The 23,651-nt window shown below is 46.7% G+C and overlaps 1 protein-coding gene across 3 annotated transcripts in view; it reads right to left on the bottom strand.

Moving 5' to 3' along the window:
- NEK6 (NIMA related kinase 6) overlaps nucleotides 1–23,651 on the bottom strand; it is a 122,442-nt gene that overhangs the window by 33,308 nt on the left and 65,483 nt on the right. Inside the window, exon 1 of one of the 3 annotated variants that reach the window (XM_068210984.1) lies at nucleotides 11,494–11,653. The exons of 1 other annotated variant lie outside the window; for it this stretch is intronic. The gene's annotated coding sequence lies outside the window, so the exon portion shown is untranslated. Of the gene's footprint in view, nucleotides 1–11,493; nucleotides 11,654–23,651 lie in introns of those variants that run through there. One more of the 3 variants, XM_068210986.1, reaches the window with a different exon arrangement.

Genomic DNA, 23,651 nt, shown 5'->3' on the forward strand with positions numbered 1-23,651 from the left:
TTCAAGCAAAAACTCTTAAACAGAGTCCAGTAAATCACCCAGAAACAGTTTCTGAATTTCAGGCCTATCTCCACGATGAAACCACATCTACAGAGTCACACACACAAATATTACAGTGTGAGTTACCTGCAATCTATAACCCCCGGGAAGGAGGAGGGTCCTTGTAACAAATTGACCACTGAAGAGAAGGATGGTGGTTTAGTCACACCGCACATTTCAGAGGGCTGGATTTACCCTGAGAGCAGGTGCAGATGGGTTTCTGTTAAGACTTTGTGCAAACCAGATTTTCAACAGCCAGTAAGGGATGGGCTCCTCAAAGACCCCAAATCCACTAACTGAGAATGTTTAAGTGAAATGGCTGAAAAGCCCTGGAGCTTTTTCATACCCTGTCAACAACTGATACTCATTAAACAAATGCTGTGACAGACACCATTATTCACTGTTCCATACCTAGAAGCAAAATGACATTAAGTCAACTATATAAAGCTACACAGAGTCATCTCTCTGTGGATGTCAATAAAACAAATGCTTCCTGCCAATAATTAACTGTATGAAACATCCCACTCTGATTCTAATCACTACCTACACCCAGCTCAGGTCCATATTCCCATTCTAAGCAAACAACATTATAACTTCAAACACTCTGTCTTCTAGTTCGGGGGGAAATCTAGTACAATGGCTTGAAAATAGCAGAGCAGAGTGTGCTTGGCTAGATCACTGTGTTTGAAGATGCCACTTGAGCTAATACAACACTTTGGAGAAAACATTTCAAGTGCCCATCTCTCACCAGGTAGGCAGGTAGCTTACATCTAATTTTATTTTTAAAAGTTTTAACTGAGTTAAGGGTTGGGTTTTTTCCTGTGTTGTAGTATCTGCTCTCTAGAACTTGGTCCTAAACCAAAAAACATAATTGTTTAAGTCTTCTGGACACATTTCAGATGCTCTGCAGATCCATCCATTCCAAGGGATGGTTTCACAGGGCCCCTATTAAACAGCTCCAGGATCAGTGCCAAGAGCACTTGGTGATTCATATTTTAAGGTAAATGTTCCTTCTCACCAGCTTAGCTGGACTATTCCTGCCCCTTCTTCCACTGCACTCAATTTCCTAGTGCAATACCACGTGTAAATATTTATGTGTGATGTTTGTGTAGGATGTAAACATCAAATAGTTATTCACATCCAAAACTGTAGATGGATAGCAGTCAGCAGCATTTAAAGGGACAACACCTCCTCTGAAGAGAGGAGATACATGGCACAGCAACAGCAGGTTGCATTCTTCCCCTACCAGTTTTCACTTAGGTGTGTTTCAGATAAAGTAACAAGCCAACATTAATTTATATTCTTGCAGTTGCAATTTTGAGCCCTCCAGAAAATCCACTGTATTCATTTTTATCACCTTTGAACCATGACAGACAGATCTCTCAAGCCACCACTGCTGGTAACAAAACACATGTCAAAAATAAACACATACCAAATCTACCTGGAATTTTATTGTATTGCTTACCAAGCATGCGACAACATGCTCACGTTTCAATTTATAATGCAATAAAGCTTTCAAACACGAAGCCAAATTATTTAAGAACACTTCTGTTATCTTTCTTGGAATTCATTCATTTCTGATGAAGGGAAGATTAAATATAGGCTGGAAATATATTCAGAATGTAAATGTTCACAGAAAGTGCCAGACATTTTCACATCATTAAATGCTAACTGAAATGAGTCCCATCTCGTGGAGCCACGGAACACACACTGTCTGTACCAGCACTGCCACCCCCGTTCCAGGCTGGCTGCTGGCACAGGAGAGAACCATCTCACCACACCCCCAGCCAGGTGACAAGGACAGCTGAAATACAGCTCCACTCTCCAGCAACATCTGAGGAACCCCTGTCAACATGAACAGCCAAAACTCAAGCACTTGGGCGGACGATTGTTCTGAGGCTATGGTAAAACCACTCAATCTAAACCAACCCCTAAAGTAAGTTTCTACCAGACTTGACAAAGAATCCAAACTGCTTCCACAGCTGGTTCCTGTAAGACACCTTTAGTGACCACCCATCCCACACAGGAGCACGAGTGAACACACCATCTTAAGGCAGTAAGACAAACCAGAACTAAGATCCAAAGTTTAAAAAAAAAATTTGAATCAGCTCTGCTGCTACAGGGCCAAACCCTGAACGTGGAATCCATTCAGCCCAGCTCGTCCTCAGAAAGTTTAACAAAGTTTTCTATAAATCTTTATGTACATATGTGATTGGAAACACCGCCACTTAGCACTTACAAATATCTTTTAATTAGAACACTTCCAAGCACTCAAGAAGTATTAAGTAAACCTCACAAAAATACTTCTGAAATACTGCTGTAATTTCTGAAATGTTTGAGAAAGGTAGATCAAAGTATGAGAGCAAGCCCATGTCAGATGGGCTCAAAATCCACAAAACCTGCTGTAACCAACTCTGCTCATGCAGCTTCTCTTTACAGCCGTGCTGTTGGCTATTAAAGACTCAAATTGTATCTCTAATCCAGGGAAAAGGAATGGAGGAAAATAGACATATATGTTCCCCCAACTTCAAAACATCAGAACAACAGCTTGAAGTATTTACATTTCCCATAATCAGAAGGAAAAGGAAATGATGCTGAGACTTGTGCAGCCCAGCCAATCCAAAGATTCATGTGATTCAAATCCAAAAGCAACTTCAAAGCCACCTCATAAAACTCTACCCAAAATGTGCAGGGAGCCAGATGTTGGCATCACAGGAAGTGCTTTCACAGCATCTGGGTCCTGCAAGCAACAGCCAAACAGAAGCAGAAACTCTTCTCCACGTAAAAATATTTAATGTTTCTCTACTTAGAAAAATAGCTATGCTAGAAATAGCGACTGTGGTTTTTCCGCCCCAAAATAACTGGGGCGGAAAAGTAAGTGAAACTACATTATCAATATTGCTGCCAGATAAAAGTCAGCTTCCCTGCACACTCCTGAGTACCTGGAACCAAGGGCACAAGTTTTCCAAAAACTAAGGCAGCTCTTCAGTGTGTATGCCCACTTCTGTACCCCTGCATGCAGCACATCGCCGTCTCCCCTCCCACGCGGGCACAGCTGTCCTTAAAGAACAGGATTCATTCACCAGTACCTTGCAGATCAAGGCCACAGGGTAAAACTAAGGTCTGTTCTTTATAACGTCTGCAGAGCTACTTTTATTACTTATTTTGATGACAGACAGGGTTAATGAAGTTCTTGCAGAGAACTCTCCCTTTCCTGGGCTAAATGCCCAAATTCTTTCAGGATTCACAAGACTTGTCTATTTAAATTGGGTCCAATTTTTTTTTCCCTACAGAAAGGCCTGCACAGAATGTTCTGAAGAGAAGCTGGGAATTAACCTTTCAAGAAAATGATAACTAAATGTGCAAGCTCTGGATAAGAGACAAATCACATTTCCCACTGTATTCTGCCCTCTGTAACAATTTTCTATTGCTCTAATAAGCTTCAGTGTTGGAGCATAAACTCAGTAGTACCAGATTATTAAAAACCATGAGCTTACTCATGGAAACAAAGTCCTGCCCACCCTGCATTTCTTTCCCAACCTCCCCAATGCTGACACCTTATTAATACCTGTGAATAACACATTAAAACTCATCAAAAGAATTTTTTCAAGTCCAGCAAAATCCAGGTGCAGCTATGCCTGACCAGGGAAGTTGGAAGCTATGTGGCAAAGCAAGTGCAAAAGCAGAACAGTCGCTCTTTCTGCATTAGTGATGAAGCAGAAAAGCTAAAATAAGACATTACAGTCACTTCAAAGTGTAAACCAGGGGAACTAAAAGAAATCCCAATAAGTCAGTCACAGAATAAGTTATTGCATACCTTAATATACAAAGAACTAAGTGCAAACACAGGTAGAGAACCATCCCCAACACTGTTTACTCTTGGACGGTAAAGTTCTTACATCTGACACAATGTTATAAATTGAGTAATTGACCCACAAGGAAGTAAAGAGCTCAAGAGAGTTAAAAATTACCCTATAAATACCATAAAGATTAACAGGTTTGTAATACCCACCCAAGAAGCGCTTACTCTAAGTAGAATGATTATGAACACACAGCAAGAATATTTACTCCATGGCCCTGAGTTCAGTATATACAGACTCCACAAAAGGCAGCACTGCTTCTTAATACAGCGACAGCTGAGAGTCACTCCTTAGGCTTCCCAGCTGATTAAAGGGTGGCACACAGACACTCAGAAGTGACTTACTTGGTTCCTTAAAATACACTCATGTATTTTTAAATCCTTTTAATTGCTTCTTGGGTTTTTTTGTTACAATTTAATATTTCTGACACTTTCATCTTTTTACAACTCTGATAGAAGAGCTAATGAAACAGCAGTAGTTCAAAGAATGAATTAGAATCTCCATGAAAGAGGAAGGAATTTTTGTGTTTATGTTTGGATCTATGTATCCTGAAACTCTTCTCTTGGGGGAAAGAAACCTTAAGACACCTACAGCTTTTCTCCCTGTCTCCTCACTGCAATGACAGAGATTTGCCCCAAGAACCAGAGCCCACCACAAACCCTCCAAGAGAGGCTTCACATTCAGAGTGTTCCTATGCAGGAAACAAAATGTTCCAACAAGGAGAAAACTCACACCTTTTCAGGATGGCAGCAACAAGTGTCCACAAGGTTAAGAACAGGACGAGACACTTCAACTGAAATTCCTGAAAGGATCGTATTGAATGTGCTTTGAAGCTGTCATCAGCATTCCCCAATTATTGCACCATCTGCAGCGATTTTCCTCTCCAACTCCACAGTTTAAAAATCACCAAGAAAAAAGTACTCTCCCAAGTCAAAGGGGAGAGTTGGCTCTAAGGAAAGAAGAAAACTTGGAACTTACATTATCCTGGACCACTTGAGGCAGGAGACAGAGGCGGTGTAGGAAGTGAGCACCACCGAGCAGGGGTGAAAGAGCTCAGGCTGTGCCACCCCCAGCACCCCAGCTCTCAGAGGCAGCAGTCCCAACTACCCAGCACTGCTTTCCTGTCAGCAGGGACTTAAAACTCCACTCCATGCACACCATGAGTTTTTAACAGGCTGGTGGATACTTCCCACCTCACAGCAAGCGGGCTCCCCAAAGACCCAACGATAAAAGTCACTGAAGAACAGGATCTGTCACTGAGCTCCACAAAATGAAAGTCTTGCAAATCCTCCCCAGGGTGTGGAGCAACACCTGCTCTGTCAGCAGGCTGAGCTGGGACAGGGTCACAGCCCTTATCAGTGTGGTTTCTGGTCCCTGCAATAACACCCACGTGGTGAGGAGATCGTGATTCACTTGGAGACACTGCGTGGAGGAGCAGGATGGCAACAGCCTCCCCCAAAGGGACAGTCCCAGAGAGTCCCACCACATCAAACACCGAAGGGTGTTTGGGCTGAAAGGTGGGAGGATGCACTGAAACAAGACACTGAAACCTCCCCTGGAAGGTCCCGCAGGTCTGCTGGCAGTGCTGCCCTGGCTGGTGGGGACACTGACAGCCACTCATTTTGGAAGGCGCTGTGCAGTGCAAAATGCTATCACCCTGCCCAGAGGGGAATCTCTGCCCTTTCCTCCAGCACAGCCACACTCAGGCTGTTCACCCTTGGTTCCTCCAGCCTGGCTGGTTTGGGAGAGGTGTGAGTTCACACATCCCCACATGTCCTCCTACCACCAGCAACACCGCATCAGGAGCGGTCCCGGCCCGCTAAGAGGGCTCACTTCCAAAAGGGGCTTCTGGAACAGCAGCACCTCCACACTTGGGAAATCAACATTTCAACACCATTTCCAGCTGATGTTATATGAACAATCCATTCATCCATCCATCTACTGAATTCAGAAAAAAGCCTGTTACACCTTGGATTGAGATGAACCCACCCAGAGGTGCAGCCACATCAAGCTTCGGGGAGCTGAGGCGAGCAGGGACCACTGCTCCCGACAGGGAAAGCTCAACAGCTTCACAGAGAGAGTAGCTTCAGACTACAACCCAAACCAGTCAATACTTTGATAAAATAACAAAATAAATTGCCTTCCTAAATCAAATGCATTGATCTGTCCAGACTGGTGCCCAAGGTCTGTCCAAGGGCAGGGGATGGAATGGAACACACTTTGATTCATCATGTGAAGCACAATTCAAAGGTTGGAGTCCAGAACTGGAGACCAAAGTCTCAAAACAAATAAGCACAAAAACTTTAAGAAGTGCCTAAGAACTGTAAAATGCCTATAAATAGTCCAGAGAGGTTAAAACAAGAAAGACAGCAAGGAAATCACTATAAAGGAGACAGCTGGACACCAACAGCAGCAACAACTTTGTCGTTTAAAAAGAATGATCTTACCACCTTCTGCACTTTGTGATCTGACACGTCAAAACTACTTTAATAAGCTTATAATTGCCATGGTGAACTAGCTCATAGAACAATGAACTAGCACATCCAATTTATAATCCCAAACTTCATGCAGTTCTGTGCAAAACCTCAATTTCTGCCATCTCAAGATCTCAGCAGAAAACACTCAATCTTAAACCTACATTTTTTTCTGACTTACTTACACCTGCACTTGACTAAAAATGTGGATTTGCTGATAGTTTCTAAACTACCTGATCTTGGGTGAAACACAGTGCAAGCACAGGACAGGCAATACCACCTGGTCTTACCAAAACACAGCCGACTACAGAAGTCATGAACTACCTGCAAGGTCTTTTGGTTTGGTTTTTTTTTTGTTTTAAAGATGCAATAAATAATACATCTGACTGCTTAACAAGCATCTGTGAGGTTTCAAGAATGCTTTGGAGTACAAAATTCCCAGGGTTGCATTCACTTCCACCACTTGGTTTCAAACAGATACGAGTCTGGTGTCGGTTCACTTAAACGTGTAACAGGAAACTCAAATTTGACTAAAAGGCTGTATTGCGTTACTACAGGGTTTATATGGAAACCTTTTAGATGGAAGAAGCTAAGGGGTTTTTTCCTCTCCCATCTGCGACAGACAGCTGTTCACTGCCTGGAATCTCTGATAACAGAGCACCAAGCTGAAGTAAATAATTTAGAAATTAAATTTCTTTAATTGTACTGACACTGTAAAATTATTTGCAATTTATTGTATCATGCCATGTTATAAGCCATGTCACCAGACTTAACACTGGAAGCTACATATAATCTTTTAGCAGAATACAAAATACAGCTTTTTGCTGAAATATTTTAAAATGTTAAAAAACAATCCAAGAGACTTCTGATGTCTGGACAGCAATGGCACTTACAGTGAGTCCAGGTGTTTAAATACTTAGCACAGGTTAGAACTTGAAGTAATCTTGAATCAATTCAAGGTGCATATAAAAAATATGTCAAGATAGAAAAATACTTATCTACCTGTAAAAAGATCTGACAGCTTCACAGGCTTCTGCTTTTGAAGCATTATTAAAAATAACTCCTTGTGCTTTTTTTGTTTATAAACAAAGCTTTACTTCCAGGCTCTAGAACTGCCACTTGGTCACACACCCAGAACCTCAGTTCTACCCGTCCTACATTTCAGCCAACTCAAGACAGCAGCTCCCAGCCTAGCTTGAGAAACACACACCTCCTCAGCACCCCCAAAACCTGTGAGAAAAGAACTTTGAAGTACTTTACGCCGTTTAATTTTCTATGTAGTTTAGACACACTGCAACAATTCCAAAAAGCGCTATGACTTTTAAGTCAGACCTTAAATCTAGACTTGGCATGCAAATGTTTTGGCTTCTGGGTTTTTTCCTTCAAAAAGAAAAATACTGACTGGGCCAACATCACCTTTCGGTTTGAACACTTTGAACTCTTCTTTCACCTCCTAGATGCTACATTTTCCTCCATTTAACTTCAGAGACACAGCTCTGCAGTGAAACATGGAATTCACAAGCGAAGAGACCCGGGGTCCAGTCTGTTTCCAGGGCACGCATCCCTGTCCCTGAAAGCAGGCTTGGATGCCTCAGTACACATGGGAAAAGGCAAGGACACAGCTGGGGAAAGCACCACCTGCCCTTCCAGCAGCCACAAAGAGCCAAGCCTTCAACTCTCTTATTTAATCAAGCTCCTTTTGGCCCCTTGGTTTTACACCAGTTCACTGTGAGCTGAGCCAGCCCACAGGATGGGGAATGCCAGCCTGGGAACACCAGGGGAAGCCCCCAGCCCGGCAGCAGCAGCTGCGTGCCGTGAGCCCAGCCTGCCTGGTGCTGACACACCGAATCTTCCCCACTGCTCCCATCAGCTGTAGATAAACTGCTCTTATCTCCCGGAGTGCTCCCTGACCTGCCAGTGGGAAGCAGCAGGGCCCTCGCAGAGTACTGGCATGTGCTTGTACTGAAAGCTTTACAAAGGGTGAGTACAATAAACACAGCTTAACAGCATTTGGTAACAAAAAACTATTTTCAAGGCCTCTGCCTTTTACAGGACAGTGTTCACTTTGCCCATTTTAGACAACCTTTGACTTCCATGTGATTTTGTACTGGGAAAGGCCGCTCTGTCCAGCTCATGGAGCGTGGCACAGGCACAGAGCCTCCTCTGCTACCGCAGTGCCTGTCTCACAACCAGGAGCAGAGCAGGTCACCATTCTCTTGCTACATTTTCAGCATCTCCAGTGACAAGTGGTATCAAGGCCATCAGAAACTATCTTTCAGCTGAATGACTATTTAGTTTTTGCCTTAAATATTACAAGATTTTTTTTCCTGCATCTTGTATTTATACTGGCTACAATGACACATATCACATAATTTCCTACAACCACCCCAGTAAAGCACCTGGGGAGGTGTACACTGGGTTAGTCACCATCTGCCTATAAAAGGTAAAACAGACTGGTTCAGTGAGTTTCCAAGACAAATGCAGGAGTGTGTCACGGGCAGAACGGCCATTCACGACTTCCCGAACCATAATTCTGTGCTCAAACCATACAAAGCATCACGACCACTCTCTGTCTGAGCTGTAGTAAAACTGTGGAAGTTGCAATTAGAAACAGGTTTGTTCAGTGGTGAAGGTGAGCCCAGCTTCTAAAATGAGGTTCCATGTACTTATTGTTCTCATTGCTGAAGATCACCATGAGCAACCTCCTTTGCAACAAGAACCTCTAGGAAAAGCAAGTTAGAATGACAAAAACTAAAGCACGAGTTGGGCTAATAAATTCATTTTCCCTAAGGACCCATCTAAGCTTTCACTTAGGACAAAGCAAATGTCCTGCAAGGCCCAGATTTCCACTTTCGTCATTTCATTTTTGAAATCTTCCTGCAAGAACTTCCTCTGCTCCTCCAGCCACAGTTCCTTTCTTTCTTGCTTTAAATTCAGACTGAATACATTTGATTTCACCCACCTGCCCCAGCTGTTGGCTGCTGCAGCCACAGGGGTTGGTCTGTTCTGCCAGGCGGGTTGTTGTTATACGTTTTTCATAGCCTTGAGGTCAAATATATTTTGCACCACATAAAGGAAGAAAAGATGCTAAAATATATCCACCAATTAATCCTTTACACATCTAGAAAGCTGCAGGTGTTCAGGAAGGGGACTTGTTTGCATCCACCCCCATTTGACAGCTAAGAGGCCGAGCAGGAGAAATGCCCACATGGGCATTTCTGGCTCCTACCCCCATTCAAACAAAAATACGCATTTTACTCCAAGGAAACAACAGCTCCTTCAATACGCAAAAACCTCTTTCAAGCCATTGCAAGAGCTTTTCAGACCAACAGGTAGGTGTGAATAAAGCCCAAAAACATGCTGCACCAGAAGCCTCAGAATCTCTATTTTCTCCAGTACAGCCTCAATAATCGCAAGAAATGAGAAAAAGCCAGTGTAGGCTCGGTATTTTCAATGTATAATTCAGTGTTATAGACTGACACAAAACTTTTCAGGCAGGATCATAGAGGGCAAGTACTGCAAAAAAAAACTGTTTCCCAATACATATGGGCCTGGGGTTCAAGTTATTAATCTTCATCTGGTTTTCTCCCAACAAAATGCACAGTGAAGAATTTGAAAAGGTATATAGAAACATTCCAAGTATGCATCCATCCTCTCTCACAAAATACCTATTTGTCCAGAGACAGAATTCCAGAGGAAGGAGGGGAAAATTAAACAAGCAGAAGCAGTTTATATATCACAGGTGTTAAGAAAGCAAAAGTTTGGTTCTGCTCTGACAACTCCTTTGGGGTGACAGCAGTCACTCACACTCCATCCAGAATCTCACTTCCCACAGAAGACACTCTTTTTCCATCATAATAAAAGTTTCTCACAGCTCCCATTTTTTCAGATCTCTAAGACTCAGAGCCAGAGGAAACAGGCAGCAACAGTCTTATCTAAAAGCAGTTCCTCCTTTTTTTCTGTTGTTGCTTAACAGAATATGACTGTCACAAAGAATGTCTACAGGAAAAAAAAACAGTGGAAAGAGTTTGACTCAATGTCAAGAGATGTCTCAAATGTAAAAGCTGTAGGAATGCTGCAGAAGTTAAACGGTTGCTTACAGTGATTCATAAAAAATGAACTTTTAAAGGAGACACAGAACTGACAGCAAGACAGTCACAATGTGTCAGGAACTTGCATCACTGGACTTCTAATTGCTACAATATTTCCTATCAAACTACTTCTCCTGCAATAATGCCATCGGCAATCACCATGGGCAGAGTTATTCCATGTGCGCGAACAGGCAGACAAACAGATGGGCTCAGAAAGTCACCGTTATTCTAACCAAGCATAAATCACACTTTGGAGGGAAAAGATGGTATCTGATAGTTCAGCTCTACCATGTGCTCCCTCCAAAGCCATGTGTAATCCTCCGGCACTGGGGTTACCGCGGGCTTCCCACCTTTGGAGCGAGCGCGGCAGAGCGCACCCCGGGAGAGGCAGCGGGACCAGGGGCTCGCCAGAACCGATCTCAGGAGACCCCAGCGAGAAGCAGCCGGGCAGGGTCTCGGGGCCTCCCGCACACCCCGGGGCTCTCTGCGCCAAGCCCGGGAGCCCCAGCGAGGAGACAAACGAGCACATCCCGGGCTCGGGGGGGCAGCGGCGCTCGGAGGGGCGCGGGGCCGGGAACGGCTCCTCCGGGGAGCGTGCGCTCGGAGCACAGCTGCTGAAACGGAAAACCCCCCCCAAACCTCCCCAAACCCTCCGAGCGACACCGAAGCGCGCAAACGCTCGTGTTTGTACCACAGTCTCAACTTCGCTCAAGTCGCAAGGCCGCCGCTCGGCCCGTCCGGCGGCAGCGGGGGCTGACCCGCCCGACGCCGCTCCCGGCCGCTTCCCGCTCCCGCCCGGGCACGTGCGGGCCCCGCGGCCCGGACCCCCCGCTCCCGCACGGCTCCCGGCGGCCCCGCCAGCGCGGCCGCCCGATCCCCCCGCCGCCCCTCGCTCGGTCCCGCGGCCCGGCCGGGGCCGGCCGGAGGCGCCGCGCGGCGCCGGGGCCCGCGGGCGGGCACACCCCCGGCCCGGCCCGGCCCGGCACGGCCCGGCCCGGCCCGGCGGCGCGCAGGGCCCCGCGTGCTCACCTGCGGCGCGGCGGAGGCGCGGCGGTGGCGGCGCGGGGGCGCGGGAGCCCCGCAGGACCGAGCGAGCGGCGCCGCGTCCCGCACGGAACTTCGCCGCGCCGCGCGCCCCCGCCCGCCCCGCGCTCCCGCGCACGCGCCGCCGCTCGGGCGCGCGCGCCGCCGCTGCCACGCAGGCCGGGCGGGGGCCGCGCGCGGGGGGCGGCGCGTGCGCGCTCGGCGCCACCTGCGGCCCCGCACCTGGAGCGGCCCCGGGGCCACCGGCACCGGCACCGCCACCGCCACCGCCACCGGCACCGGGGGCACCGGCACCGGCACCGCCACCGCCACCGCCACCGGCACCGCCCGCTGCGCCCCCGGCCCCGCAACGCGGCGCGGCCCCGCGGGACGGAAGGGGCGCCCGCGACTCTCCCCGCCCCGGCTCCCCGGGAACCGGGATCCCCTCCCGCCGGGGACCGGGACCGCTCGGCTCGGAGCGGGACCCCCATCGCGGGTCCGGCCCGGGCGTTTCGCAGCCTCGGGCCTCAAGAGCGGCGCAGCCGAGTTCCTGAACTAACCGGCCTGAACGGGTTTGGCTCCAAAATCTGTCCAGCTCTTGGGATAGAAAATCCTCAATCTGCAATTCCAGACATGTATGAGTACTCGGCATAAATTGAATTTGAACTTGAAATTCAACAGGTTTTTTTCACAAGTGAACACGAACTTGGCAATAAACACAGACCGAAGGAGCGAGGCTCAGCAATGGCCCCTGTGCGGCGCCAGGGCCCGGGACCGAGGCAATTGGTCCTGTTTTGCCAGCTGTTGTCAGTTTTGTCAAACTTTCGTGGAGATGTTTGCTGGTACGACTGGAAACTCCCAGAGCTGGCACAGCACAGTGCTAACACCAGCGAGCCCTAGAGCAGCTCACAAATGAAACACGCTGTGCCAGCAAAAGCACCTCTGCCACTGAAACCATTTCCACGCAGTCCTTTGCTAGTAAAAATGCTACTTTAAAGTGCTTTTTCTTCTTTTTAACCACTCCTGTAGGACACACGAGTTGAAGCGCCCCAGCAGTGAGCAAGGAGCCAGTCCCAGCAGGGAGGGGAAGGTCAGCCCAGCCCACCTGGGCTAAGGCCGGGCAGCTGCGGTAGAGGGGCCCTGTCCTTCGGGTCAGGACTGTGCTTTCAGCCCGGTGTCCCATGCCCTGGCCTCGCCTCCCAGTCCCCTCAGGTGTGCTGCAGCTGTCTGGAGCAGACAAAGGCACCCAGTGCCACCCTGCCCCGCAGCACCGGGGATTTGCTGTGCTCGTTCCCTGGGAGCAGCGGGAAAGGCCCCACTGCATTCTCTGCTCCATGTTCCCGAACACGCAGCTTCCAAGGAAATGCCTGCAGCCCTCGTGGTGTGTTGCTGCTCTGTCCCCTCTCTCTCGACTGATTGCATCACCTGCACCTACACCAGAGCTGTGAGGAACCTGCTGCCCGACACATTCTGGTTCGAATAAGTCACTTTTTCCAGCAGACTCCACTTACATGCTTCAAAATAATTCTGTTTTTTACAGAACCGGAAACATGATGGCAGATCTTTGCTCAAATGGCTTTTATCCATAGAAACTCATACTTTCAGGAAAACCTTCTTGCTAAAGCAGTGCCACCTCCAGCATCCAGAGAGACCAGAAAATGCCGTGGTTGTTTGGGAAGACTTTAACTGTTTCTTCTGGAAACATCACTCAGTTTTGCTTTTGTTACAAAGTTGTTTACACCTAGCTAATAGAAATTCACTGTGTTCAGTTGGGGTGAATATCAACAAGATCCAGGGGCTTGAGTTTCTGATACATTTAAGAGACAGTGAAAGTCTACTCTCTCTCCTGGAGCATTTCTGATGGCACAGAGTTTCTCTCCGGGGTGCAGATGCCTGCACAGCTCTGCAATGCTTCTCACTAGAGACAGAGCAATAGACACAACAGATGGAAACTAAGAGGCCACCTGGTTTCAAAGCAAATCATATCATCAATCTATCAGTACAAAATCTGAAACATGGGAAAGTGCTTAGAGAAACAAAATTAATTCAATTTTTTTCTCCAAACTCAATTTTCCCAAAGTCTGTTGATGTACCATTCGCAAAAATGCATTTCTTTCTCTTAAAATGAGAATGTCAATGGATTGAGGTGGAAGAACTTAAGTGCTTTACATCAAAATAACAACCAAAAAATATCTATTGTTAGGCTGCCATAAGTTACTGTCTTTCTATTTAGTAAAGCTGTTTTTAAAAATCTGCTACATTCTTGTGCACAGCTCCAAGATCCAGGTTTTTCATGGTTAAATTAGACAGACCAGACAGAATTAATGTAAATTATCAACAGCAATTCAGTTAAGAAAGAAGATTAAATTTCCTCAATTAAGTCTTGACAGAAATAGACTTTTGTTCATATCTGTGCTACAGTTCTGTGTGAAATTCTCTTTCAAACAACCCCCGAAGTGAGAACTTTCAGATGTTTACTTTACTTCTTATGTGTTTCAGGGTCTGTAAGAACAGCCACAGATCAAGTCTCCTGGAGTGTAAAAAATGTATTTTATACACACACATCTAAATGAGGGTTGCATCATTCACAGATCCCAGCTAATCATTTCATTTAATCACTTAATTATTTTATACAGTTCAAGGATGGGTTGATGTACATCTTAATCTGCACTTCTTAAAATTGCACTGATTCAATCGTCCAAAGGAATTCTTAGTTGTTACTGTAAGTCTGTAAGGAATGGAGAATTACCTAAATAAAAGTATTTTAAATAACTGGATTTGAATAACTTATTTTTTAACCTAAAATACACCTAACCTAAATAACCTAAAAAAACACAGTATTTTATGCCTCTAATGCATTTACAGCCAATACTCACAAGGTTGTAGAGCACCCACTGCCTCCTCGCTGTTTACAGCCCAATGTTGTAGCACTGACCCACTGGGAGTGAGGCCACTTCATGATAATTGATCCAACAGAGCCAAGCACAGCAAGGGAGCACTGTAGTATCAGGGGCTGAGAACATTAAACCAGGAACATTCCTGTGTTACTTGTGGGTATGGAGATTCACAAGTCCGTTTTGGGGAAACTAGAAGGATTTTGACCCAAACCTTTAAGGATTTTAAATCAACATACAGTCAATACGATTGATTTACTTTATTCTGAGAGCTAAATGCAACTGTCACTGTATCCTTCATCCTCAGTCCGTTATCGATAAATTCCTGGCCTTACTGACTTAAAATATGCCTATTGACTTATTTATTTTCCATTCCTAATAGCTCACAGTGAGCAGACTGCTAGAAGTTATTTTTCAGGGGAGGAAAAACAATGCAAAAACAAACAAACAAAAATAAAAACAATCCCAAAATAACCTTCTTCTTGAAGTGTAAATGGTAGAGTTTAAGGAGAGCCAGTCTTCCAGCAGTAGCTGGGGAAGCCAGGCTGTGGATTCCTCTTTCCACAGGCAGGGCTGCAGCTCCCTCCACGCAGGCTGAGTTCCACAGAGCGGCTGCAGCCTGCACGCTCCGGCTCAGATTTCCATAAGGTTGGGTCCCAGAGGAAGCATTAATGCTGAAGGAATGCATACCAGCGTGGAACGAGGCGAAAAGGCAGCACAAAATCTCTCCAACAGATTGCTCACAGAAACACCTCTTTTGTACCATATTTAAGATCTGTAGATTGATCTCATGAGCATTTGTGCAGCAGTTTCGTCTCAAACTGATAAGCGTGCTCCGAAAGGAGAGAAACAGAATCAAGGGAGATTAAAAAGCGTTGGTCTTGGGGAAGATAAGGAGCCGAGAGCCACCACGTGACTCAGAAAGCGCTCCAGCCCGGCCGCCTGCGGATCTCATCAGGGAACCAGATGTGACCGGTGGCAGAATATCCTTCTCAGCGTGAGATCTGGAGGATGTGATTGCCATCCAGGAAAGGGGAGATGGGAAAGTATGATGGGGAAAATGGCCTTTTTTATAGAGTTTAATTGCTTAGAAGAAAGACACGTTTTCCTTTAAAGAAGGGATGCTCAAAAACAGGCTCAGGAAGGTGTCTGGAGGAAGGAGCAGAAGGATTTTTCACATGGACAGAAAACTGAAAATCGCTTCCTCTTTTCTGGTGGTTGTGTGTTTGAAATGATGAAGTGGCAGCAAACAGTTCTCATTCATTTCTTTGGTCAGTTGAAACCAGGGCGGGGCAGTGCGGAAAAAGTGGAAGAGGCCCGTCGCCCTCTTCTCATAGAGCAGGAAATTGTCCGTTTTCATTCATGACTTTGCTTATTGTCCTGCATGGAGAGGACAGCTGGGAGAGGTGTTCCATCCCAGTGGAGGGAACACCTCGGCCTTAGCACACTCTCCTCGTCACACCCAGGCTGGCTGCAGGGTGGTACCTACACCACCGCAACTGCAGAGAGCCTAAAGCATGAGCTCCACTGAGCCTCTCAGGGGCTGTGGGGCTGCTGTTACTGTTGCTTTTGTGGAAGGACAGGTGGAAGATGGGAGTTTCCAAGCACCCAGTCTTGTGGCTGCTGCTCATTTTGGGGCCAGGAGGAGAAGGAAGTTTGCTGTACAGAGTTGGAGGTGGGATACAGAGTAAGCTATGTGTCTTGCACACACAGGTAGCACTCACTGTGCTCTTGAGAGAGAAGGAGCTGTGGATGCCTTGTCTCAGCCCCAGCAAAGGGTTTGGAGATGAAGCCTGTGCCCTCGAATCTGTATTCCAGCAGAGCAGAGAAGCAGTGCAGGGAGCAGCGTGCTGGGGTGAGGCCCCCAGCAGCCTGTGCTGCCAAGCAGATGGGCTGCCGTGTTCTCAATCAAGTGCAGTTTTTAAGGTCATGCCTAGATAATGAGCATCACAGCACCCAAGCCTACAGATCATGAATATATGGATGAATATTGACTCGGGCGTTTTCCTTTCTGCAGCTCCATCCCTGGAGCTGTCCCTCTGCTCCAGCTGTGCGAGTCTGGAGCTGCCACTAACCACGGGTGTTAGAGCTCAGCCTGCCCTTGCTGCTGGGCTTTGGAGCACCTTCATTCAGGTGCCTCCCTCACTTCTCCGGGCAGGGTGTGAATGTGGCTCACTGGGCTGGGGCCACAGAGCAGCAGGATAACTGCAGAGCCTGGTCTCAGGTGTGAACTCAAACCATATGTTAAGCTGATAGTGAAGATAAACCCTTCTAACTACTTCATTACTGTGTAAGCAAGACACAAGCTTTATTGCTCTGTCTCCCTGTTTTCTTAATGAACCGCCTTAAGCTGGTCCCTGTTTATACAGTTTGTATGGTTTATATAGTTTATATAGTGTCCCTGGTCATTAGTGAGGCTCAAATGCCTCCCCTTGAGCACCCAGAGAAGAGGAGAGAAGAAAGAAATAGAGAAAAGAGAAGGAGAAAAGCAATTGAAGCCAGATTGAGCAGCTCTGGCTTTAACAGTCCTAGGCCCTTCCCCTGTTTTCGCTGACATTCCTCCGGTGACCCTTTCCAAGTGTTCCGGGCGAGTTTCACAGGAATGCACAGCTCTGTCTCCGTGAGCTCGCCTTGTTATTCCAAAGGAGCTGGCACAGCTCCCCAGCTTTCACAGCCAGATGTTACGAGGGTGACCCTGCCAGACACTGCAGGCATGCACCTTCCCATTCCCAGCCCCTTGCATGGGGAATAGTTTCTGAGGAATCTATTCTGGGTAATACTTTTCTTCTGTGATTTGTTCTCTTCCTCCACTCTGAAGACTGGCTCACAGCACCAATGCTGTATCATTTCACAGCTAGGGAAAGCGGCATGAATTTTGCTATAAACTTTAATGGCAGCAGGACAGATTGGTACCTGAAGGATTTTTAGGTCCTACTCGTGAGTCAGGACCCAAGCTGCGCTTGTTGTTGTGAAAAAAAACACAGGACAAAAGGAGACTGCTGCCCAGAGAAAGCTGTGGGTGGTTTTACATTTCAGACTAATCATATGGATCCACAGAGAAAAAAGAATGCAAATGAAAAATGAGGCATTACTGGTAGCAGAACACACGGGGATCATACAACATCAACAGCTCTTCTCCCATCTTTTCGTTGCCTGTCCCAGGTATTGCTGTAGCTTGTGGACAGTTCTGGGGATGCTCACACCAAGGTGCAGAGCCAGGGCCCATCCTTTGGCAGAGCAGCAATACCTCACTGCACATGACAGCACAACAACTTTATGATCATAACCTAGTGTCCTGTGTGCTGTGGGACAGCCCGCAACCATTTCAACCTCCAACCTTCCTTCTCTTCTACTGCTGTTCGTAGTTTTGAACTAAGCTATAAATTCTGTGGGACAAAAACTTTGTCAATTGTAGGAGCACATTGAATTCCTGACCACTGTTATGCATTCCAAGAGCTACTGCACTGCAAATACTTAAAGTATGTCTCAGAACTAATGACTTGTAACTTCACTTAATTCATTAAGATGTCAAACGGAGATTGCACTTTAGCTCAAAATGAGCTGGGGTGGAGGTGGAAATAATGTCATTTAAATTTAATACCATCTTATGATGGTAACATTCAAACATTCAAACAAATTACAAATTTAACCTTTAAAATAGTATTTTGAAAGGAAGTTAAAATAATTGCAGAGCGTAGCTCTTGAAGTTGAAGTGCTTTCTGTTTCTGCACTGAAAGGTGCTGCAGAAATGCAGAGCATTATGTTTATTTATTAATAATCCCACAAAGAAATTTTCATGATCGCCAGTGGGGACTGTCTGACAGGTGACACAGGCGACCTTCTGCCAGGAGTGACATCTCTCCCCTGCAATTTACATTCTCTAAATGATTTGCGATCAAATTACTTACAGCACAAATTAGTTTCTCCCCCCACTGTTCACTCCCACAGCACCATTTTCAACTGTTTGTTCCACAGGGCCATAAAACTAATAATATGGAAAGTCAGTGCCTCTGCTTCCAACACGGAAACAGTGCATTGGCCAAGAGATCGATTCCTGCACTCATTTTCTCAGGCACTGGGATTTGCATCTGGGGGAGATGCAGGTCATTGGCTGGAAAAGAGCATCCTGGGTTCACATTTTGATTGCATAACCAGATAAACAAACCAAGTGTCCCAATTAGAGGGAAGAAAATAATCAGCATTCAGTGGTACAGGAATGGAGCAGACTAAGGAACAGCTTTGGAACAGCCAAAGAACAAACCCCAGACATTTACTGGGTGTTAGGGAGACTGTAACAATCAGTGGCAGGGAAATGGTTAAATAATGGTTAATATATTAAAGGTGCAAAGGGTCTCCTGACCTCTGCCACTGTCAGTTCTGTCGATGGGCCAACAGACGCCAGAGGAATAATTATGGCCTATATTTAGATTATGGATGCATCGGACAGGGTGAAGGTTGAACATGGGGAACATGGCTGTTTGCAGTTCATTAGTGATAGGAGCAGCCAAGGGTGGGAGGAGGGCACTGAACTGGATTCATCCCACCTGGAGTACTTGTGCTGAGCTGCATAATGTCAGGGAAAGAGATCTGATTAGATGGGGAAACGAAAGCAATAAACAACCGTGTTCAGCCTGTCACACCCAGCAAGCCCAAGGAAGGAAGCAAGGAGGGAAGGAGGGAAGGAAAGAGCAGAGATAGCAAGAGCAGGCTCTGGCTCTCAGCCATGCTGTTCCTGCAGCAAGGAATGCAGCTGAGACACGGGGTGGAAACGCAGAGCTGGGAGCTCTGTGCATGTGATTGCGGGGTGTGTTTGCACACGCGTGTGTCACACAGAAGAACAGAAGGAGTGGTCTGCAGCTGTACCCTGTGCCTGTGCATCCTGTAGCCGGTCCCAGCCCGGGTCCCTGGGAGTGGGGAGGGTGCTGTAGGCTGGCGTGGGCTGCTCTCCACGGTGCACAGGCAGATGCACAGCAGTGAGGTGTGGAAGGACTGTGATGACCCGGCTGACAAAGGCCTTGGGGTGCTGCTGCACAGCTCTCCATCTACTGATCGGTCAACACAACTATTAGTAAATGGCAAGTCAGGAAAGAAGAGGCTGCAGGGAATGTGAAATGGAAACCAGATGCCACAGCATCACATTAATTCTTCAATGCAGACTATAAATGACTGACAGTTTCCCATCATACTGACTACACAGGGCCCCAGTCAAATGGCTGGCAAAGTTTCTTTGGAGACACTGGGGATAATGAATTCAGAAGTTTCTGAACAGCTGCCTTTCATGGATCATTTGGAATTTGCGATGCAAATATGAAAAATCCATGTTAAATGCCCTCAACTAATTGAGTGGAGAACAGTGAATACAAAAGAATAGATCGCTGACCTTGGTAAAAACAGCACAAAAGCCTTAATCTGCCCAGAGAGACCAAGAAGGGAACTGAGGAGTAGGAGAAAGCAGAAGCCTGTATACTCTCCCTCAGGTTCCTAATTCTGCTTGCCAAGAGATAAATACAGACTTTCCTTTTGGGACTATACAACAGCACCTACCTCCCTTCCCTACAACCCACAGCAGTGGAGAAGGAGCGGGTGGGAAGTGGGGTTCTGACAAACTGCCAGTGTCAAACTTGGCAATTCAAGGCAGAATCTGACACTGGGGGAGAAGAGACAACTGTTAAAGGGTAGCTGTTAGCAAAGGTGGGGAGTTGGGTTTTACCAGTTGAGAAGGCACAAGATAAAAGGAGAAGAAAGGCAGGGCTGGGTGGGAGTGGGGCGGGTGAGAAGCATGATAGCTCAGACCCCTGGGGTTATGACACTGCTGCTCACAGGCAAGGATGACATGGAAAATGCAACACTGGCAAAACTGAAAACAAGAGACAACTGTGCCTTTCTATGAGGACGTGGCAGAGCTGCTCACCTTGGAAAAGCAAATTCATGTTGCCTGCCTCTATATCGCAAATCCCTAACACTTTTCACTAGCTAGGTGTACGCTCTGAAGGCATTAATTGTTGACCATCAGCTGCCTGGATGAGGGGCTGTTTCTACTGAGCAGGCTGGACAGATAAGCCATCGCTCTCCCGAGGCTCCCTGTATGGAAAAGAGCAGCAAGGTCCAGTGAGCGAGCAAGTCTCCCCAGCTGCAGTTTTCCAAAATTGGAGCGTCATGTCCGCTGTGCTGCACATACCATCTCTGGTCCTGTCAGCTGTTTCTCACTTTATCATCGTGCTTCTTCGAGGGAGACCAGATAACTGCTCTTGTGTTGCTGCAGGCACCGCCACACCTTTCCCAGGTTGTGTCTGTGAGGAGCAGCAGAACAGAAACACTGGAGACAGAAGAGGCCAATCTATTATTTATACTCAGCTACTCCCCTTGGGCCTGAACAAGCAAAAAGTTCTCTTTAAAGGCTTATAGTTCTTGGTCAGGTTCCAAGAGAGACAAAGGGATGTTGTAAAAAGAGTTTCATATGAGCTTGGTAAAACACTCTCCTAGGGAAGAGGCAGCAGGTTTCCTTTGTGTGGGAAGGCAGGAGGTAGACGATTTTGTTTAAATTTACATTCACAATGAAAGATTTTCCTGTGTGTTTCAATGGCTCTCATTCAAATTTACATTTCCTTGAGCAGTTTTCTGCATTTGTAGGGTTTCTGTGCCATTTCTAAAGCAGCAACCCTGTTTCATGCCCTCTTAAGTCTGTACCACTCAGGAAGCTGAAAGTGCTGACTCAGCTCTCTAGAGAGCCTGCGAAGCATCGCTGTCCTCACCGTTTGCAGTTCTCAGATGTGAATAACCACAGAACAAAAATGTTTTGGTGCCCCTGGCTCAAATGCTGGGCAGATATGGGGCTTTCTTTTAAACCGGAAGGAAACAGGGAGGTACCACAGGAGTGCCACTGCTGCTGAAAGAAGAGCAAAGACAACTGAAGAAATAGAGCATTGGGAAGAAAGCAGCGTTGCAGTCAGGTGTTGTGCTAGAGGCCTGGGAAAACACTTGGAACGTGCTTTTGCTCCACTAGTTTCAGCCAAGATTTAAATGCCCAGAAAGGATTTGGAAGGTTGCCAAGACAACAGCGTTTTTGAAAACCGCAATGTTCAGGTTTGGGTGGGGATGAGGAACATGTTCAAGTCATTCCGCACTATCTGGAGTCACAAGCCAGCAAGAGCGCACATGCAGTCGGTAATGCCCAGCAGGAACCGACGCAGCCCGCACAAAGTTCTATTATTCCTTTTTCTCTGCACAAACCACATGTTTTTCATTAGGTCCAAATTGTAAAAGAAAATATATACATATTAAACCAAATACCAGAGTTGTGTGAACGTGTGTTTGGCAGTTTGCGTTCAGGTTACAAATGCTCACAGTGTATTTTACAAAAATGCTGTTTTACAAGGCTGCGATCCGCAGTCAGTAATGCAAGACGTGCCATACTCTCAACCATCATTTTGGCCCACACTTTCTCAAAAATCAAATAAACAAAGTAAACGAAATCATCCTGCACTTCAACAGCTTGCTTGGTTGGGTAGATTAGTGCCTCGGAACAAAAGGGTTCATGGATCAGAGACCTCTTCGGTTTCCTGAATGCTTTAAGCCTGGCTTCCTAAGGACGCAAGACTCCTGCATTCACACCATCCATCTGTCATCTCCCCCCAGCTCCTCCACCCCCATCTTTTTAGCTCACTGGCCAATTTTGAATAATTTTATGTAATTTGGCAGGCAGTTGAAAGAGGCTCCAACACCGAATTCCGTTTGCCAAAGTTTGTAAAAGATCAGTGGACTAGAAAGCGATGAGATGAGTGTCCGTGCTGCGCCCTGCGGGCCAGCCGCGCGCGCAGCCGGGAGGGCACGGTCCGGACCCCGGGCCCCAGGGAACAGGGGACCCGTTGTGCCCAGCAGGGCGGTGTCACACGCACACATCAGGACACTTGTCACCGGAACGGCGGCTCACGCCGCTGGCTTTGGATGTGAGATGGTGCCGGCCCTTCCTCCGAGCATGCTGTTCCCTGGCATTGTGCACGGCCTGGATTTCACTGTTGAGAAATCGCTGAGAACAAGCAGTAACTGTTGAGCAGCAATATAAGCGAAGGTGGTGTTTATGCCATAAAAGTATGCTGTGCTGGTGAGACATGTAGAGAAGGAAGCAGGATCTGGGAAGTGATTGTTTTATGAGGGACTGACTTTAAAATGACTCATTTAGCACAGAGCAGCAATTGTGACTTTATTAAAAATCACCATGTTCTGGAGTGAGCTCCTTGGCTTGGTTACCAGCGCTGCCAACTTCAGCTTCATCAGAAAACAGGTCTTGCTGAATTCCCATGGAGAAGTCCTGGAGTGGGTCCCAACTTTGTCTCCCTCTGCAGGGATGGTGCTGGCACCCCTACTGCAGGGCAGCGGGGCCGGAGCCTGATCCTGCCCTGGTGCAACCACATCTCCTGCTGCTTCTGTAACAGCTTCCTGTTGTTATTTTTGTTCCTCCGCATTCTTTAGGTACATTTTGTGCCGTGCTCAGACACTTCAAAGTGCTGCTATTAAACAAAGCAAAAAATGCTCACTTGAGGTAAAATTCCAACTTCTCACAGTTTCAGGATTTCAAACTGCAGCCCCTTCCCCGCCACTGCCAGCAGCTGTGGCACACACCGGGGCAGAATGCTCAGAGAACGCAAAACCCAGGGAAAGCAAGTGTGGGAGAAAGAGGACTTCTTGTAGTTAAGTTTCCACAGCCTTTAAGAGGATCCAACAAATTCCAGTAAAAAACAGACTACTTCACAGTTTAAGTGTACGGACTTTACATGGCCAATTTAGAACTCTGTATCAAACTGCTTTCTTCTCTCCCTTCCCCCCAAAACAGATTTTGGGGATGGAAATACTGATCTAAACTAAATCCCAGGAGCCTGACAATCCTTCTGCAGAACTTCCCTGAGACCCTGGGATGTTGCCAGCTTCAAGCGATGGAAAGGAAGATTGCCAGGTCACAGGGCATGCCACAGATGGGATTTGACTTCTGAGCAGGCATTTAATTTAGGCCTGGAACAAGATTTATGAGATTCTATCTGAAATCACAGAGAAAGAAAAAGATAGAGGGCTGGGGGGACAAGGCAGAGAGATGTGAATTCAGATGAGACAAACTTCATCTGAAGTGTGTAGAATATTCCTGCGAGGCTCTAGTTTCCATCTCTGTTTTACAGATTGTGAAACTAATGCTTCAAGTAAAAAATCCATGCTAGCAGAGAGAATATTAGCAGAGGGAAGACTAAGGACACGCAAGTCCTGCTGCCCTGCTTTATGGTC

Source organism: Anomalospiza imberbis, chromosome 21, assembly GCF_031753505.1.
Source record: "Anomalospiza imberbis isolate Cuckoo-Finch-1a 21T00152 chromosome 21, ASM3175350v1, whole genome shotgun sequence".
NCBI classification, from domain to species: Eukaryota; Metazoa; Chordata; class Aves; order Passeriformes; family Viduidae; genus Anomalospiza; species Anomalospiza imberbis.